Source organism: Octopus bimaculoides, chromosome 6 (assembly GCF_046866305.1).
Source record: "Octopus bimaculoides isolate indiv1 chromosome 6, ASM4686630v1, whole genome shotgun sequence".
In the NCBI taxonomy this organism is placed as follows: Eukaryota; Metazoa; Mollusca; class Cephalopoda; order Octopoda; family Octopodidae; genus Octopus; species Octopus bimaculoides.
In genome coordinates this window covers 57,717,844-57,739,839 of record NC_142933.1, presented here as the reverse complement: position 1 = coordinate 57,739,839, position 21,996 = coordinate 57,717,844, and the positions used below count along the sequence as shown (strand labels likewise).

The window sequence follows — 21,996 nt, the reverse complement described above, 5'->3', positions numbered from 1 at the left end:
TAAGTCTTCGCAAGCTGACTTTTGTATCCAATGAAGGAGACGACATTGGCACGGGTGCCAGTCGTCGAATTTAGTTCGATTTCATTTGCCTCAACAAGTCTTCGCAAGCAGAGTTTAGTGTCCAATGTAGGAAAGGTACGCATAAGTGGGCTGGCTACACCCCTGGCAGAGGCCTTGGATTTAGGTCTCACTTGGCTTGCCGGGTCTTCTCACGCACAGCACATTTCCAAAGGTCTTGGTCAGAAGTCATCGCCTTGGTGAGGCCCAATGTTCAAAGGTCTTGCCTCACCATCTCAGCCCAGGTCTTCCTGGGCCTACCTCTTCCACGGGTTCCCTCAACTGTTAGGGTTTGGCACTTTTTCACGCAGCTATCCACATCCATTCTTACCACATGTCCATACAAGCGCAATCGCCTCTCTTGCACACCACAACTGATGCTTCTTATGTTCAACTTTTCTCTCAAGATACTTACACTCTGTCGGGTATGCACACTGACATTACACATCCAGCGGAACATACTGGCTTCATTCCTTGCGAGCTTACACATGTCCTCAGCAGTCACAGCCCATGTTTCACTGCCATGTAGCATGGCTGTTCGTACAATTGCGTCATACAGTCTGCCTTTTACTCTGAGTGAGAGTCCCTTTGTCGCCAGCAGAGGTAAGAGCTCTCTAAACTTTGCCCAGGCTATTCTTATTCTAGCAGCTACACTTTCAGCGCACCCACCCCCGCTACTAACTTGGTCACCCGGATAGCGGAAGCTATCAACTACCTCTAGTTTTTGTCCCTGGAATTAGACAGAAGTTGTTTCCTGTTTGTTTACAGTGTTTATTGCACCTGAACATCTGCCACATACAAAAACTAACTTCCTAGTTAACCTGCCTTTGATATTGCTGCACCTCTTATGTGTCTATAGCTTACACTGGGTACATCTTATAGAGTTACTACCTACTCCTTTTCTACATACTGTGCAGGGCCATCTACCTGAAGGGGTTTGTGCTTTAGCTACCTTCCTGCTTATTAGGATTTTGGTTTTAGCTAGGTTGACTCTAAGGCCCTTCGATTCTAGTCCCTGCTTCCACACCTGAAATTTCTCCTCTAGTTCTGATAGTGTCTCCGCAATTAGTGCAAGGTCATCAGCATAGAGGAGCTCCCAGGGGCAACCTGTCTTGAATTCCTCTATGATCACCTGGAAGACTATCATAATTAGGAGGGGGCTGAGGACAGAACCTTGGTGGACCCCTACCTCTACCCAGAATTCATTACTGTACTCATTTCCAACCCTGACCTTACTGACAGCATCTCTGTACATGGCTCACACAGCTCTCACTAACCATTCTTCTATCCCAAGTTTCTTCATTGACCACCAGATAAGGGATCGGAGGACCCTGTGAAAGGCTTTCTCCATGCCAACGAAAGCCAGGTACAGAGGTTTTTCCTTGGCTAGGTATTTCTCCTGCAGCTGTCTTACTAGAAATATGGCATCAGTGGTGCTTTTACCTGGCACGAACCCAAACTGCATCTCATCTAAATTGATTCGCTCCCTAATTAGTTGGGCTACGACCCTCTCCGTAACTTTCATAACCTGATCTAACAGCTTGATGCCTCTGTAATTTTGTATTGATGCCTCTGTAATTATTTGTATTGATGCCTCGGTAATTATTTGTATATATATATATATATATATATATATATATATATATATATATATATATATATATATATGAGGTGAAGAATGGTCAGTTCTGTATGCACGTGGGATAGGTATATAAGAAAGAAAAGAGATGTAAAATCACAGAAAGTTTGTAGAATAAAGTTTATGGTGATATTAGGATCATATTACATCATTACATCATTACAAATTGAATAAGTACCGGTTTCACGATCAAACGATTGTCAACTTATATAGGAAACTTCTTTGCTGTCAATAGGATGCTATCTTTGAAAAAAAGTGAAGAGAGATGAAGCAATATGTCAAGGGGAGCAACTCTTATATTTCATGAAGCTCTTCAGTGTTTTTGGCAAGCATACAGTTACAGGAGTCATTTCATTTTATATACAGTTAATTATATTACCGTACTAGGTTTTAAAGATTAATCAGTAATGTGTGAATGAGTGTATATGCATGTATTTTATGCCCTAATATCTCATTTATTCTCTTGTAAAATATATATATATGTACGACGTATATTTATATATATATATATATATATATATATATATATATATATATATATATATATCTGTATATCTGTATATATATAAAAGAGAGGATGCGTGTGTGTGTGTGTACGTGAATGTAGTTTATGCACGTCCACAAATTAGCACGCATGTCGCTCCAATTTTAGGAGATGTGTCATGACCTTATCTGCATTTTTGCCAAGTTTTTCTCACAGAGGCACCTGCGTATAGCTGTAAAAATCGATAAACTTTTACCAATTTTGAAGTTTGTTGACATGGCGAAGTCAAATCTGTGCGTAAGCGCGTGAAGGAGAGAGAGCGAGACAGACAGACAGAGAGAGAGAGAAAGAAAGAAAGAAATAGTGTGTTTGTGACAGGGGGGGGGGATACAGTGTTTGCTAGGGTCCAAAAAAAAAATGAAAAAAGTGGGTAAGGCAGACAGAAATCAAAGCAAATGTTTCTAAGCAAGACAGAGTTTACTTTGCTAGCATGTAACAAAACAAATAAAAAACAAAAGAACGAAAAGTGGTAGAGGGAGGCAGAAAGCGTATTAGGAATGAAAATGTAAGTAAGGAAGACAGAGTAAGTGTAAAATGTAAAAGGCATTCTTTTTTTCTTAAATATGAGATATAGTTTAAAATATACGATATTTTTGAAAGACACTATATTCTATAATGAGATTATATATACTTTCTCACACAACAATTCAAATATATTTATTTTAAATCATTTATTTGTTTTAAATCGTTCATCTTTCTCCCCCCTCTCACTCTCACACACATGCACATATACTACTTTGGGAGCGAAAGAGTTTTGTTTATATTTCATAACTATGAAACAAAAATGTATGTAACAATTTGTCAGTCACCGCCCCCCCACCCAACCTGTTTTTCGGACCACAAAAAGGGTTTCGTAATTTTTCAGATTAACAAGCGCACAATTTCCACTAGGGTGTTACGGTTAGGGTTTTAGGGTTAGGGTTAGAGTTTTACGGTTAGGATTAGGGTTACAGTTAAGGTTAGTGTTAGGATTACGATTAATGTTGGTGTTAGGGTTACGGTTTTAGGGTCAGGATTAGAGTTAGAGTTTAGGGTTAGAGTTAACCTAGAAGGGACAGGCCCCTTATTTTTTGGTTAAGGCTGTTGGTAAGTTTTCCTAAGTTACTCCAATCCACATCCTCAGTGCAAACCTTCAGATCAACCTTTTCCTATGCAAATCTCTAATGCAACTTTAAAAAAAAACAGTCAATGAGTGGAAATAACCAATAAACTGATTCCTTATGGGATTTCCCAATCAAATTGCCAGCAAACCATTTTCAGCCAAACCAATTTTAACAGATTTCACTCAAATCTGATGTCCATGTTACTTATTTTGGTTTCAAATAAAGCACTTGATCACTTAATAATCCTAGCTTAATCCCGAGCAGCACCGGGCTATACTGCTAGTATATTATATATATACACACACACATAAATATAGTTGGGTAGAAAGGTGGAGATGTGATGTTGGGATGGTTTTCATTTTTCGTGGGTTCATCATTGTTGTTCGGTTTGTTGACGAAAATCGATTTGAGTGTGGTGCAAAGGTTGTTTAGATCTTTGAACATCTGTTCTTGTTGATGTAATAGTTTAGTGTGTATGTTCTCCATAGGAGGTGGAAAGCATCTGGAACACAAACCTGCTTAAACAAAAGCTTCCATTCTGGAACACGATTAAAAATCAAAACAAAGCAGAAATCTATGACTGTTGGAAAAATTCAACCCCTACAATATTTCCACAGAAATTCAAAAGTAAAACAATTCCAAATGAACCTGCCAAACAAACAAAAATTAGGGAAAAACATGCACTCTTCCATTTTACTTCAGAAATTGAGCTATTAAAACTAAGATCCTAAAACAATGAAGAAAAATACAGAAACATCAAAGAAAAAATGCTCCAAGAAATAAACAAATACACAGACGAACACTCAACTGAAAACATTGTTAAACTCTGGAATGAAACTTGTGAAAAAGAGGAAATAACCTCCCTCCTACGCTAGGAGAAGAATAACAATTCTTTTCACAGGTACGAATCCAATTCTAAAGAAAATACCACTGCAGACAGCCCATACCTGAAGAATAAAACAGGACACAATAAAAAGAAACCTGACAACAAACAAATCTACTCCCCCCCCCCCATGAAAACACGATGGGAAACAACCCCTGAAACACCCCTTCCATACAAACACCATGACAAGATACCCTCAACCATACCTAAATACCAGGTATAGCCCCCAGATTACCCAGAAATATTGGTCCCCACAAAACACAAAAACCTCTAGGAGCAGGAACTTTCCATGGTCTAAAGACCTAGTTGGCACCCACTTTCACAATATTCACCCTGCCCCTCAGGGACTGTTGAAAACACCAGGCACTACACACAATAATGAACAGGACTACACCACATTCAGTAACATCCACCAGGTACTACACAAAATTATGAACATAGACTCTGCAAACACCCATACAATCATAACAACCTAATCCCTCAACTTCACCACCCACACAACAGAAACCCTCATTTTTACATGAACAACCTAAATACACACAAAACAACCAACATCCCACAACCACTAACCAGAGAAAGGAGGATCTATTTTGAACCGCATCTAACACCAGACACCCACACACACGAAACACTCCAAAACAACAATGTTACCACACACTAAACCCCCCTACAAGCAACCCATACCCAAACAACCAATATTTTTTAATCATACGCCAGAGGAAACAGATAACAAGGTGAAACCTGAGACACAGGAGAAGCCAAAGTTAATCAACCTCTCCCACTTATCCTTATCTGACATTAAGATGGACATCCTCTCCAAAGGATTCAAATTCACACTGACACCCTGCAGAGCCAATTAAAGACAGTGTCTCAGGGTTCTGCAGGAAATTAAGACTTGCAGAGGCACTGACCGACTTGGATGATCAGGATGAATCACTGGTCAAGAACAAAAGCGAATACACCTCCCACAAAGAAAGAAACAAAAGCCTTGATGAATTTTGCAAATACATCGAAAACTTTCCCTATCACACCCTGCACAAACAAAAAATCCAATGGAAAAAAATTAATGAACTACAAAACAATAAAGAAATTACAATCAAAGAAGCAGACAAAGGCAGCGCAGTGGTAATTATGGACACATCCTACTACAGAAATCTAGTCATGTCCTTACTAAACAACAATGATTATTATGAAGAAATCAACCCCCCCCCCCAATAATGAAAAACCTCTCCTCGCTAATACATACCCACGGGAAAGGCCTCACAAAAAAGGAAGTAGATTTCTTAACAAATTTCAAATACAAACCCAGCCTTTTCTATAGCCTCCACAAAAGCCCAACCATAATGAAGCCATCAACAACTCACCACATACATACATACACACACCAACACCAGGAGACCTAAAATTATGACCCATCATAGCTGGCCTATCCTGTGAGACACACAGATTAAGTTACTTCATGGACATTCTCCTGAAGCCACATCTAAAACATATTAGAAGCTACATCAGAGATGATTTAGACATGCTGAGCCATCTCCCAGAACAGGTCGGGGAAGAATCCTTCATGGTCTCCTTCGATGTTATAAACCTATACTCCAACATTCCATATGATTATGGAATGGAAGCGATTTGATTCTAGCTAGAACTACATCCAGAGGAAATACCAGAATGAATAAACAAAACCTTCATCACTGAATCAATTAAATTCATTCTGCAGAATAATCATTTCATTTTTGACACCAACTGCTACCGCCAAATATCGAGAATTGTGATGGGCACGAGAGCAGCACCTACCATTGCCAACCTCACAATGGGATTCTTAGAGAAAAAAATATATCAGAATTCACTGCGAAAATATGGAGACCCTCTCGCCCAATACATTAAAGAGAATTGGAAGAGATACCTGGATGACTGTTTCATACTCTTGAATAACAACTTAAACAAACTCCTAGAATTTAAAACACTTCTGAACAGCAGCCACACAAGCATTCAATTCACTATGGAATACAATCAGGAGGCACTTCCATTCATAGACATTTTAATTAAAAAAACAAACAGCAAAATTGGAATACATATTTTATGAAACAACAGATGCAAAACAATACCTTCTCTTTAGCTCTTGCCATCCTAGACACACAAAAACAAACATCCCCTTCAACTTTACCTGAAAAATCTGCACTATTGTCTCAGAGAAAAAAACTAGAGATTTAAGACTACAAGAACTGAAAAATGTCCTCTTGGATAGACACTACCCAATCCAACTCATTAATGAAGGAATAAAATGTGCCAAATCTATCAACACCAAGACATTAAGAAAAACGAAAGACATTAACAAACATCTCCTTAAAACACTACCCTACATTTACACACACAACACCAGAAACAAAGAGGCATTCAGCACAATCATACAAAACCTACCAATACTACACAAGGACCCAAAACTAAAAAGAATCTTACATGACATTAAAATTGTCAAAAGCAACAAACAACTTAAGTCATTAAAGAAACTGCTAACTAATGCAAAATTATTCCCCTCCACAACAAGCCCCAAAGTAAAAAAAATGTAATCGCCCCAACTGTGGTACATACCTCAGCCTTTTGGAAGGGTCAGAATACTATTTTAAACAAGGGCAACACTTTATAATTAAATCAAATTTCACTTGTGCATCCAAAAATGTGATCTATGTAATCAGATGCTCAAGCTGCTAGAAAGACTATATTGGTAGCACGGGGAATTCTATCTGTAAACATTGTACAGTGTATCGTCAACAGATAGCCTCACCATAATACCACCAAATTTATCTCAGTGAACATGTCGACGTACATACGAAACAAATACAACCTAAATTCACTATTTTCCCTGTATATAAATTTGCTGACTGGACTTCTACACAAGCCGGACTCAATAAAGAGACATATTTCATCCAAAAATACAAACCTGAACTTAACACCAATTCATTTAAATTGTATTACTAATTGTCACTTAATTACTTGACTCCTGGACACCCATTCATATTCAAACCTGAGTCACGAGAGGTCCGACATGACTCTTATGAAGAAAGTATTCATATCTTAACAATTGCTTTGTCATTCATTTTCTATTGGACTGATTGATTTATTTTATTCAATTATGAAATTTCAACATGTACAAAAAAGTTATATATGTATGCTAACCACAATTTTTAGGTATGAATTACTGTTCATATTTATATGTGTGTGTGTGTATATATATATATATATATATATATACATACATATATATTTTACAAGAGAGAAAATGAGATGTTAGAGCATAAAATACATGCATATACACTCATTCACACATTACTGATTAATCTTAAAAACCTAGTACAGTAATATAATTAACTGTATATAAAATGAAATGACTCCTGTAACTGTATGCTTGCCAAAAACACTGAAGAGCTTCATGAAAAATAAGAGTTGCTCCCCTTGACATATTGCTTCATCTCTGTTCACTTTTTTCAAAAATTGACAGCAAAAAAGTTTTCTATATAAGTTGGCAATTGTTTGATCGTGAAACTGGTACGTATTTAATTTGTAATGATGTAATGATCCTAATATCACCATAAACTTTATTATACAAACTTTCTGTGACTTTTACATTTTTTTTCTTTCTTATATATATATATATATATATATATATATATATATATATATATATATATATATATATATATATATATATATTTATTTATCTATTTATTTATTTATCTATTTATTTATGGGTTTCAGCCAAGTGGCTGTGGTCATGCTGGAGCACCACCGTGACTTTCCGTCTTTATGCTGTGCTCTCTTCATGTTCCTTGCATGGCTTTTCTCCTCCACCTGATGTAGTCCAATCAAGAGTTTTGATGGCACATCTGGTGTAGAAGAGAATTTGACATCGCTGCCCTAAACTGTGTCTCATTTCGAGCCATTGGTTCGTCTGGTATCATGGAGAGGAAAGCGTTGAGTTTTGTCTTGAAGACCTCTATATCCATGTCTTGCAGGTCTCTCAAAAGTTTTGGCTATTGCAGTACCTCGTTCTTATGTGAGATGCAGTGGATGGTACCTTTGGTACCATGCAGTGGCGACCTGTGTGGGCATTCTTGTAGTACTTGATGCCAAAGTTTGGCACCAGTCCTTCCAGTATTTTCCATATGTATATTATTACATATCTCTCCCGCCTGCGCTCCAGGGAGTAGAGACCTAGTGCCTTCAGCCACTCTCTGTAGTTCATCTGTTGGACTGTGGCGATCTTTTTTGCATAGTGACGCTGAATTGCCTCGAGTTCTGCTGTCCGCTTGACACTGTGTGGTGACCATAACTGAGAGCAATAGTCTAGGCGGCTCAGAACAAATATATATATATATATATTTAAATATATATAAATATATATACACATATATATAAATATATATATATATATGTATAAGTATATATATATGTATAAATATATATATATATATATATGTGTAAATATATATATGTGTGTAAATATATATATATGTGTAAATATATATATATGTATATATATATATATATATATATATATATATATATATATATATATATATATATATATATATATATATATATATGAAGTATATTTGCCACCTAAATGTGGCTAACTCTTAAGGGTTGATGCTACTGTAGCTTGTAGCACCAGGAAGGCATCTCCTCCAGCTGGCTATTGACACACTATCTGTACCCTATCAGTATTTTCAAAGAGAAATCATCGTTCCCATCTCCAGCCTGACGTAATACACACGGACCTGAGTTTCTGGGTATTGACCCGTCATTAGTATGTGACAGCCACCGGTTGGCAATGTATTTCTTTATTAAGATAATAATATCTGACACAGAAGGGACAAACAAGACAAAACAAATAGATAAATGTTACAGTGATTTGGGATGAAACTTTAAAATTTTGATGATTATATAAGCCTTAAGGATTGATGCTACTGTAGCTTGTAGCCCCAGGAAGACTGGGGCTACAATAGCCCCTCCAGCTGGCTATTGACACACTGTCTGTGCCCTACCAGTAGCATCAACCCTTCAAGGTTAGCCACATTTAGGTGGCAATTATACTTCACCATGTCATGCAGCTACTGTTTATACCTCGCTCAGAGATTTAGTATTGCTTGTTTCCACTTTTTGGAGATCAGCGACTGTTCGTAACTGGAAAAAGTAAAAATACATTTGCTTTGAGAATCAATTCCCATCGCCACTCAATTTATTTTTGCATCGTTTTTTTGAAATTCCTACTACCCTGAGGTCACCTTTGGCTTGTTACCTGTTTGATATTATTTTGTTGATTTGTGTTTTACATGAATTTGAACTGTTATCCGTTGTAGGACATTAATTTTCACCCTACGGGGCAGAAAATTATACTGTGGAACTGTGTAAAATATTTTACGAAATATTATTTTTTACCCGTTGACGGGTTGTGTATTATCTGTAATTTTGTCATTTTAGCTTAGTTTTGAAAAAGTTATAATGGAATTCAACATTGAATCCATAAAAAACTTTCCCAAGATGGGAAAAGGAAATTCAAATCTAAAGGAGTCAGAAAAAGAGAAGGAAAAACAAAGTTTTTCAGAGGCAGTGAGTGGCAACTTCATAGAGCTGGAAATTAAAATGGAACAGTTGTTCAAGTTTCACAATTTAGTTAAAAAAAAAAGTGACGGCAATACAAGACTGTTGCTGCACTCCGAAACACTACAGGTGATGATAAATGCACGTACTGAAGTGTACAAAATATACAACATAAAGGAAAAGAAAATTAAAGACGCTAAAAACGAAATAATAGAGAGGTGCTTGGCACCAATATGGAATTTAATATGCTACGTTAGCTGTGAAACAAGATGTGCTACTGTTGAAGCACAGTTCAAAACTGTTAACGTAGCGAAGGAGGTCTCAACAAGGACCCTCAAGAATGATGAAATAATTCTGCTACCCACGTACTTGGGTAGTTGGCAGAACAGTGAAGGTCGTAATCGATGAAATTCTGGCAGGCTACAATGTAATGTGGGTGGTGGCAGCCATTATTTACGACGTCAAAGAAGCGGTAACAATTTTACAAATGAAAAAGAAGGCAGTCAACTGGAAAAGCCAAACATTAGAAATGGTCCTACAGTCCTCAAACAAAACCGTGGAGAATTTGCTAGATAGGGTATTTGTAGGGGAGGGGCTAACGATAAGAGTAGCTGTGGAGGGATGTAAGCCCCGATGCTTCAAGTGTGGAAAGAAGGGCCACGTCCACTCCAACTGTATGGAAAAGTAAAAGGGGAATGAGGCCCCTCCCCAAAAGCCTGAAAAGAAAGCAGAGAGGAGAACAAGCGAGAGTACAGAGAAGCTACAGAAACCAGACAATACGGCAGAAGGAAAAGCAGAGAGAGAAAAGAAAGAAACAAATGATGCAATGTAGGGAAGGTGCAGGCATGCGCCATTCCGGGCAGTTCGATCCAGGACAATCTTCACCTTATACACTACACCTTAGACAGGGTTGTTTAGTGGAGGCGCAATGGCCCAGTGGTTAGGGCAGCGGACTCGTGGTCATAGGATCGCGGTTTCGATTCCCAGACCGGGCGTTGTGAGTGTTTATTGAGCGAAAACACCTATAGCTCCACGTGGCTCTAGCAGGGGATGGTGGCGAACCCTGCTGTACTCTTCCACCACAATTTTTTCTCACTCTTTCTTCCTGTTTCTGTTGTGCCTTGTCACACTGTGTCACGCGGAATATCCCCGAGAACTACGTTAAGGGTACACGTGTCTGTGGAGTGCTCAGCCACTTGCACGTTAATTTCATGAGCAGGCTGTTCCGTTGATTGGATCAACTGGAACCCTCGACGTCGTAAGCGTTGGAGTGCCAACAACAACAGACAGTGTTGGTAAGTTAACTGGCAAAGGTGGGGCACTGGTCCATTTAGACCAAAGTAAAGCGTTTGATAGAGTAGACCACCTGTACTTGGCAGTGGTTCTTGAAGCGGCTGGACTGGCCCCGACTTCTGTAGGTGGATCTCCACAATGTATAGCAGCATCCAACCCACCGTTCAGATAAATGGCTACCTGGCGGAGCTGTTTTGATCTAGAGCTCAGTTCGTCAAGAGTGTCCCCTGTCCCTGCTTCTGTACGTTTTGGCTCTTGAGCCATTACTGAGGAATTTGGAGAATTTGGGATGCACCCCGAATGAAATCAGATGCAGTAAGTCGGTCTCTGCTTATGCAGATGACGTCACCATTTTCATGTCCAATGAGGCTCAGCTACCTTGTGTAGAAGTGGCTATCAAAGGATATGACGCTGTGGCAGGAGCAAAAGTTAACAAGGACAAGTCCATCGGCTTGCGCCTCAGCACCTGGAGGAGCAAGCCGGTAGTGTCCAGTTTCGTGGGTCACTGGACAGATGGTCCTGTTAAGTTGCTTGGAGTTTGGTTTGGACCGGACTCCCAAATGGAGAAGAATTGGAGTGGGGTGGCAAACAGGGTGGAAGCTCTAGTTCGGACTTGGTCCAGACGGACTCTATCCCTAAAAGGAACGGCAAAAGTGGTACAGGTGTTTGTCACATCTGTAATTACCTACCGCCTAATCATTGTCCCTTGCCCTGACTCGTGGCTAAACAAGTTGGAGCACCTCCTCTTCCGCTTATTGTGGAAGGGTGGAAAGCCACTTGTAAGGCACTCTGGATTAGGGATGCCCTAGCGTATGATACGCAGACATGCGTTGAGACTGAGACATCTCTGGCGCTACCTGGAAGGTGATAAGGTGTGGAATTATCTGGCAGAGGAATTCTTTCCGCCTTAAACCTTAGAGAGGTTTAAACCTGGTTTTATTAAAAGATGGAATCTGACAGAATGGCAAAAGGAGTGTTGACAGGCACTCGTGCTGATCCACAAGTCAGGCAAGGCCAGCAGTGGGAATACCACCTCGGTATTGTATAGAGAGCGGGTAGAGGCTAAAATTGACGACGTCTTAGGAGGGGCTCTGGGGTTTGATGAGAACCAACTTACCGACCTGTTCCAAAAGACTTTCAAGCTGGGGTATTTGGATAATTACCAAAAATCCCTGACCTGGCAGTGCTACAGGAATGCTTTACCTGTTCGCAATAAATTATCAAGGCATGGAATGGCAGTGCCAACGACATGTCCAAGATGTGGGCTGGACGATCAAACTGTCCAGCATGCTTTTGTACACTATCGGGAGCTTTCAGGCTTGATAATTTACATTGAACACGTGTTGTCACACTTAGGTAGAGTACAGCTATCAGCTGGATCTATAATAAAGATTGTGCCACCCACCGGACTCTCGAAAGACTGTGAGGGATGTTTTCTCCTTACAGTTGCAGTGTTGAAAGAGTGTGTATAGAGGACGAGAATGCAACGATTCATGATGGGATCCTTCATTTCCGGCCCTCGTTTGTTATTCTACTTCCTATATACATATATATATATTCGTATATTCATATATATATATATATATATATATATATATATATATATATATATATATATATATAATAATATTAGGGACAAAATCCAAAATTACAGGTAAAAAACTCAATTAAAATCAATTTATAAAAAATTAAAATTAAATTGAGCCTTATAGATAAAGTATATATAAAATATATAGTTTTAGGGAAAATAACCAATTTTCAAGAACTCATCGATGAAAATCCACTATCACATATAGAAAAATTAATAATTAAAAGCACAATAAATGAGTATAATATAAAGTAAAGTAAATATCATAAGATAAATATAATAAAAAGATTACACGTGTTTCATAACCAATTTTCAAATAGAAAAGAAATTTAAATCGATTAAAATCAATTGAAATTATCGAAAATAAGTTCTATTCAAAAATATAGCTACTCGTCAGATCGTAAGTAGAACAATAATTAGATATATATCAACCAACAATAAGTACCAAATGAATTAATATGAAATACTTATTATATAAAGACAGAAAAATTATTTAAAAAATATCATAATATCAAAATAATAACCATTCAATAATCATCCCTTCATCCATTATAATAACATGTATATTATATACAAAAAACATCTTACATAAATTATCATTGTTTTAAATTATCATTGTTTTAAATACAAGTTGAACGAAGTTTAAGTTTAAAATAATAATGAAATATTTAACCGGTGTAATAGTTAAAGCTATACTATTTAAAACTAAAGACGTTTATTTAATTATAATTAAAGATCAATTGAATAATAGAAAAATACAAGATTATTTATTTCTACAAACGTAATAATAAAAAATATGAATGAAAAAATTATGAATGGAAAAATTATGAATGAAAAAATTAGGAAAGAAAAAATTATTAAGAATAAAAGGTTAAACTTTATATATATATACAAAGTTTTGATTTAAAAAAAAAAACTTTAACGATATTATAAACTATAAAGATTAATAATTAATCAAATAATATTAATAAAAAATAATCGAAAATATATCAACACTATTCAAATCGAAGTTCTAATATTATGTTGAAATGAAACTATAACTTCTAAATAATTTAGTGTTAAATAAGTTATCTATTTAAAATAATCTATAAAGAACCAAATGAATAGTATAAAAACAAGAATACATATTATTAACAAATAGTAGAAAATCTTTAGCAAAGTGAAAACAGTACTTATCCAAATTTGAATTACGGAAAAATTTGGATAAGTAATCTTTATAGTTTATAATATCGTTAAAGTTTTTTTTTTTAAATCAAAACTTTGTATATATATATAAAGTTTAACCTTTTATTCTTAATAATTTTTTCTTTCCTAATTTTTTCATTCATAATTTTTCCATTCATAATTTTTTCATTCATATTTTTTATTATTACGTTTGTAGAAATAAATAATCTTGTATTTTTCTATTATTCAATTGATCTTTAATTATAATTAAATAAACGTCTTTAGTTTTAAATAGTATAGCTTTAACTATTACACCGGTTAAATATGTACTAATTTTATCTTCATTATTATTTTAAACTTAAACTTCGTTCAACTTGTATTTAAAACAATGATAATTTAAAACAATGATAATTTATGTAAGATGTTTTTTGTATATAATATACATGTTATTATAATGGATGAAGGGATGATTATTGAATGGTTATTATTTTGATATTATGATATTTTTTAAATAATTTTTCTGTCTTTATATAATAAGTATTTCATATTAATTCATTTGGTACTTATTGTTGGTTGATATATATCTAATTATTGTTCTACTTACGATCTGACGAGTAGCTATATTTTTGAATAGAACTTATTTTCGATAATTTCAATTGATTTTAATCGATTTAAATTTCTTTTCTATTTGAAAATTGGTTATGAAACACGTGTAATCTTTTTATTATATTTATCTTATGATATTTACTTTACTTTATATTATACTCATTTATTGTGCTTTTAATTATTAATTTTTCTATATGTGATAGTGGATTTTCATCGATGAGTTCTTGAAAATTGGTTATTTTCCCTAAAACTATATATTTTATATATATATATATATATATATATATATATATATATATATATATATATATATATATATATATATATAGATAGATAGATAGATAGATAGATAAAACTTACTTGGAGAAAGATGCATGGCGTTCGATCATATAATAATATAAATTCTCACAATGAGAAATGGAAACAGAAAACAAACTTTTTTTTGAACAACGAAAAAACAGACAGACGAGACTTGCAACATAAAGAATATTTCCCTTCATAAATATTCTTTATGTTGCATGTCTCGTCTCTCTGCTATTTTCGTTGTTCAAAAAAATGTTCATTTTCTGTTTTCGTTTCTCATTGTGTCTAACGTTTTTTTGTGATGTCCTGTACCCATATATGCGTGTATCTATACATATAGATGTAGGTATGTACATATATGTATGGATATATGCATATATTTGTATATTATTATATGATCAAACGCCACGCATCTTTCTCAAAGTAAGTTTTATCTTTGCGCACTCTACTACTACTACTACTACTATTACTATTACTTCCGTCTATCTCTCTCCCTCTCTTCTTCTTCCTTTCTGTTTTTCTCTCCCACCCTTTCTCTATTCTTCTCCCTTTCACCATTCCCTCTCTCTCTCTCTCTCTCACTCTTCCTCCTTGACCCTCTCGTCGCTGACACGTGACGAAAAGGATTCTTTCTTTCTATCTGCTGGCTTCTTATAGAGAAGACGTGATTTTTCTGTCTCTTGTCTCTTCTCTCATTCACGTCTACTAGCATTCAAAAAATAATAATTTTTTTATTGTTGTTACTGTCTCACTGTCCTGTTCTTGTTAACACTTTCACCCTCCACAAAAAAATCCAAATTTTATTTAATTTGCTTTGCAGGAAGGACTTTTCCAACGAAGTCGCATATTGTCCTTGCCTTCAAAATGCGGAGTAGATGGAACAGAGACTACTGATGAAGGGAAATATTCTTTATGTTGCATGTCTCGTCTCTGTTTTTTTCGTTGTTCAAAAAAAAATTCGTTTTCTGTTTTTGTTTCTCATTGTGTTTAACATTTTTTTGTGATGTCCTGTACCCATATATGCATGTATGTATACATATAGATGTAGGTATATATATATATGTATGGACATATGCATATATTTATATATTATTATATATATATATATATATATATATAATTTCAGCGTGGAAGGTGTTTATAAGCCATTTAAAATAACACACAAAATCCGTTAGATTCACTTCAACATTTAAATTTAATTTGTCAAAATATTTTCGTCGCTTTGAGACCGCGACCTGTTCACTGACAAAATTCTGTGCTGCATCTCATTTTGTCAGTGAACAGGTCGCAGTCTCAAAGCGACGAAAATATTTTGACAAATTAAATTTAAATGTTGAAGTGAATCTAACGGATTTTGTGTGTTATTTTAAATGGCTTATAAACACCTTCCACGCTGCAATTGTTTTCGTTCCAGCACACGATCTCAGATCAGGTCACTTGCTATGCAAGTGCATCTCCCTATATATATATATATATATATATATATATATACGGACTAGCTGGTGTACCCCGTAATTCCCGGGGGTAAAGATATTCTATTGAAGCACCTTATTACTTTGATATAAGAAAGCAATTTCGTTATAACTGCCACAAAAGGTGCATTTTCCATCACAGAAAAGTACAAAAAAACTGTCAGCTGGAGTAGGGAGAGATTGTTGGAGGTTAGCGAGAGAGGTTTTCGGAGGTTTGCGAGAAAGATTGTTGGTGCTTAGTGAGAGAGTTTGTCGGAGGGCGAGAGGCAAAGACATTATTCTGCTTAGCGAAGGCATCTGGGAAATGTATAACTGCTGTCATTCACAGAAAAACTATTGTTTTACCCTGAGAAAAGCGTTGTGGAAGTGTTAAGTGAAATTTGGCAATGAAGGATCGAATTGACACTATACCTGCATGAAGCCACTACAAATACATTGTGGAAAAAAAAATTCAAAACTGGGAGTAGTGGAATGCAGAATTAGGTTGGCTGATCATGAGAATCAAATATTGATCGCTTCGCTAAAATCTGCAGGTGGTATGGGTTTTTTCCCTTGGGTTGTTTAAATAGAATATTAGTAATATATAGTAGATATAAGGAACCATTGGAAGGGCCCTATTATCGATATTTTTCAACAATCTATGTCACAAGGTTTCCAGACATGAGTTCCACTCACATGTCAAACAAAGGATAAAAGTGATATTGCCTGCAACAATTAGAAATAGGACACAAAAAATCAATACTCAAAGTAATCGAACCTGAACAATGAAATGGGTTATTTCCCTTGAGTGTTTGAAAGAAAATGTTGTACATATGATATTGGTTATTTCCCTTGGGTGTTTAAAAAAAATCAGTTATATGAGGTAGATATAAAAGGTCCCTTCAGGGGTCGTATTATCGATCTTTTTCAACAATCTAAGTATGTCACAAGGTTTTCAGACATGAGTTCTATTCACGTGTCAAGTTTCATCAAAATCAATAAAACGATGTAGGAGTAGTTAGCTAACAATGCCACAAGCAAACACGACGATTTTCCACATATGTAGTATATATATATATATATATATATATATATATATATATATATATATATATATATATATAATTATAAATATATAGGGATCAGCATGAGTTGCTTCACCAACATACTGAAAATTTAGAAATAGCAGTCAAAGAACTACTAATTCTAACTACAATTTTTTCTCTAACGGATGGCAATATTTACGGCACACATAGAACAAAAACAGAAGAGAAAATAAAAACAAACTTGCCTTTAGTTAATCACGTACGACGTTTCGTGATTAAGAATATAAAATTCTTTTCCACTCATCAGCATGACGTACAAAAATAAATCTGAAAATGCTAATATAACTCATGCGTATTTTGACCATGCAACATCAAAATCACATAAGAAAAAGCATCCACAAATTTATCGACTAGTGAGTTCCGCATCCCTCCTCAAGAATTATCCCATGTGCGCCACAAATAGTCCCGCAGAAAAGACTGCAGTTTAACCATCCAATAGAAGACCATCAACATAAATACAGATATAGGGCAGGGAATTGCCAATTAGTTAATAAAACTCATGCTGATCCCTATTTATTTATAATTATAAATGTTTTTACCGATAAAGGTTTTTTTGCATACTGAACTACTTGGCAAAATTGTTAATTATTAATTTTATTAACTAATTGGCAATTCCCTGCCCTATATCTGTATTTATTTATATATATATATATATATATATATATATATATATATATATATATATATTCATATACATACACACACACACACACACACACATATATATATATATATAAACTCCAGATTTACGTGAAATATTTTGTATAATATATATAAATAAATAAATGGAGCTAAATGCAGGTGTTATTCAAATTCTACTTCTGACACATGTTTCAAATATATCACTGGTATCATTCCAAAGGAATAAAATGGTGTAAAACAGTGTAATCTTCTCTTCAGGGAAATGAAGAAATGAAACTCATCAATAAGACATTTTAACAGAATATGATGGATATGTATAATGCTTAACTGAACGCTATTAAGTTTCTTTTTAAAAAAAGTTATAGGATATAATGTCAAAAGTAGCCTATAGAAAGAGGAGGGGTAAAGGAAAGAAAAAAACAAATAAAAGAGAAATATATAACGATATGTAAATTAAATAAAACCCTATAGTCTTGGAAAAAGATATATTTAGTGAATGTGAAATGTAAAAAGAAAATTAATGTTTAAATTATATATAATGATAGATATCACTTATATGAACTAAAGATGTGTTTCTGCCAATGTTTACATCAGTATGCATGCTCTATAACCATGTTTACAAGGGGATTTTTAGAAAAAAGAATAAAAGATAGTTCAGAATTACAGAGAAGACAGAATTCCTTGCCTTTATCATAAGCTATCAAAATTGAGAAAATCAACCAATCTAAATTAAATTGTTTATTGTGGTCTTTAAGATACCAAATTAATTGACTAAGCCCTGTACTGTTACATTTATTCTTATCCCTAAATGTAGAGTAATGATTAGAAATTCTTTTAGAAGATGAGCTGCCTATATAAAAAAAATACTTCATTACTAATTCTACACTGGTATATAGAATTTTCAATTTTAGAGTTACTTGACATAAACTTAATAATATTAATTTCTTAAACCTATAATATAACCCTTAGTTTAAAAAAAAAATATTAGTGTAAAATTAGAATGTCCTATAACTTAAATATTCTTTTAGCTAATACCAGGTCTTTTATTGATACTAGCTAAATAAGTAAATACATAATTTTTACTCTAATATTTTGAATTATTATATATTTTCTATAAATCTTCTCTATTGTTGTTAACAAGCTACATATACTTTATCATGTTTTTAGTGATTAAGCTATTTTATTCTTTTCTATGGTGTTCTGCCCTATCTGATTATTTTATTATTTTATAATTAGCCGTTATCTATTTATAAAATAAATCTAATTTTTATACATCTATAAATTCATACTTAGCTTATATAAAACAATACTGGTATATTCACTACTTATAATAAACTGCTTAGTTTATAATTTAATTAATATATAGTTAGCATGTTCTTTTACCTCAGTACTCCTTTATTAAATAACAGTATATACCAATCAATAAATATTCACAGATACCATCTGATGAATTAGTATTTAAGTATATACTATGTATAAATATTAAAGTATTTCTGGAGAATTTCTTTTCCTCCCTTTATTGTGGTAAAAGTTTGGTATGTACTCAAAAGTATTCAAAAATTTTTTATACTTTTGTTATAATATTCTTCTTAATAATCCTTTGATTAGCCCTAAATTTTAACTGTATACAATATAGCAACATTGTTTAAAATATTTAACTATAGTACTACATGATAAGATTTCCCCTGTTTCATTATCAATGGTTTGTTAGTGGCCGCCCCCTTAATTGTCAGCTAATTAATCTAGCTATGATGGTACCCATATTGGTCTGCTAGTGGCTAGCTCCCTTAATTGTCAGCTAACATTTTGATTTAAGTTTTTCCTTTACCAAATCTCATGATATTGCTTCTAATAAATCTTGATTTTTTATGACTATACCCACTATGATTTCTGTTGACTCTCTACCCCTAACAGACACTACCCCTTGTTCTCTCGGCCTTAAATATACAAGGATTCGATAAACTAGTCTATAAATTAAAACTAACTCCATAAAACTGACAAGCAAAATCTGTAACAAGTCTTTCTTCCTGATAGCTTAGTAACTTCTGAGCTGAAGTGAAGGCAACATGTTCTTTGTCTATCTCCTTAACTTCTTGGAGATTTTAAGTAAAATTATACTAATGTATCCATCTGTTCTAATTTAATTAAATTCTATGTCTTTGTGCAGCTGAGAATTGCTCTGCATTTAAATAGATGTAATGGTTGTATTGTTCAATTAAATGGAGTTGCATGAAACGATCGTACTGCATTACCTCTGGATATCCTTGTTGCCTATTTTAATACATATATATTGTTAGATATTTATATATATATATATATATATATATATATATATATATATATATATATATATATATATATGTAAGGGACGACCGTGCGAACTCATAAAAGGAGCAATGGTGACGAATGGAAAAACAAGAGGACTCCTTTTATTTACATGAGTCACACGGTCGAACATACAAATATATATATCAAAGATGATATACATGATATGTTATACGACGATAACATAGATGACCAGTAATGAAAGACCACAACAGTATTAGATGAATAACAGAAATATTTATTGTAGCGTTAAAGATGTATGTCTGTGTGAGAGTGTGAATGCGACATATAATAACATAATCAAAGACAGGCCATCGTACAAAGAAAAGTATGTATGTGTATGTGTATTATTACAGCAGATAGAAAGAGAGTCAATAACACGTGGACAATTATACCAGTTCGTTAGTACACTATAGGAAAAGTTCTGTATGTGAAAGTGAGGAGAGGCTGAGTGTGGCAGAGCTTATCACAAGTTGTGTTTTGGCGTCGATGCCAGGGCCTTGATTCTTGTTATACAGATGTTCATCGCTGGCTGAGAATTTCTTGTCTGTTTAAGAACTCTTGTCTGTTTATTTACCGTGGTGAAGCTGAGTCACCTAACAGAATCGAAGAGAGAGATGTGCCACGGAGTTTGGTGTGGTGTACATAGTAAATCGTGTTGACGCTGGTAGCGTAGAGGCTGCTTGGTAGGTGCTCGTAGAATCGTGTTGGTCATGATGATGATGCTGGATAGTAGTAGTAGACTCTTGTTGCTGATGTGGCGACGGCGGAGGTCATCGTGGCTGGACGAAGCTGCTGAAGTGGTCGCTGGCTGCTGCTGCTGTCGTGTGGTACACGGAACAGTTCTCAAAGAGAAACTGGACCGAGACGAATTATCGGGTATGAGTTAAAGCTATTTATAACAAACTATGGGCTCCCGAAGGCTTCAGAATTTTACTCTATCATGTGACCTTATTAGGGGCCGTGATTGGTCAGTTTGCGTTCTGGCGGGAACGGTTCGAAGAAGTTGCCGATTCGAATAATGATCAGTCACGTGATGGACAAGGAATGGGTTCTCTACTACGCTCGCATTTATTTATATTTAAATGAGAAGATTGTATGTAATGGCGATAGTAGTTTGTATCTAATGGCGGGAGGTAGTTTCACTACACCAGCCTCGCACCAGTCGGTTTGTCGAAGACAAACAGACGAAATAAGGAGAAAAAAAAAATTGCAGTGAAAAAGACTTAAAGAACGGTTGGTCTATTACTGGCATTTAGTCACCATTTTTGGAAAAGTTATGTGAACTTTTCACGTTGGGCTGTACAGATCAGAAGGGCTGTATGAACGAATCAACGTCGGGAGTCACCAATTGTAAGGGACAACCGACGTCGGGGTCACCAATTGTAAGGGACGACCGTGCGAACTCATAAAAGGAGCAATGGTGACGAATGGAAAAACAAGAGGACTCCTTTTATTTACACGAGTCACACGGTCGAACATACAAATATATATATCAAAGATGATATACATGATATGTTATACGACGATAACATAGATGACCAGTAATGAAAGACCACAACCGTATTAGATGAATAACAGAAATATTTATTGTAGCGTTAAAGATGTATGTCTGTGTGAGAGTGTGAATGCGACATATAATAACATAATCAAAGACAGGCCGTCGTACAAAGAAAAGTATGTATGTGTATGTG

The 21,996-nt window shown here is 34.9% G+C and overlaps 1 long non-coding RNA gene across 1 annotated transcript in view; it reads left to right on the top strand.

Annotated features, from left to right (window-relative positions):
• Window positions 1–15,842, top strand: part of LOC149135140 (uncharacterized) — a 54,947-nt gene extending 39,105 nt beyond the window's left edge. The window contains exon 2 of the long non-coding RNA XR_016242278.1: window positions 15,599–15,842. This is a non-coding gene — a long non-coding RNA (uncharacterized LOC149135140). The remainder of the gene's footprint in view (window positions 1–15,598) is intronic.
• The last annotated feature ends 6,154 nt before the right edge of the window (window positions 15,843–21,996 follow it).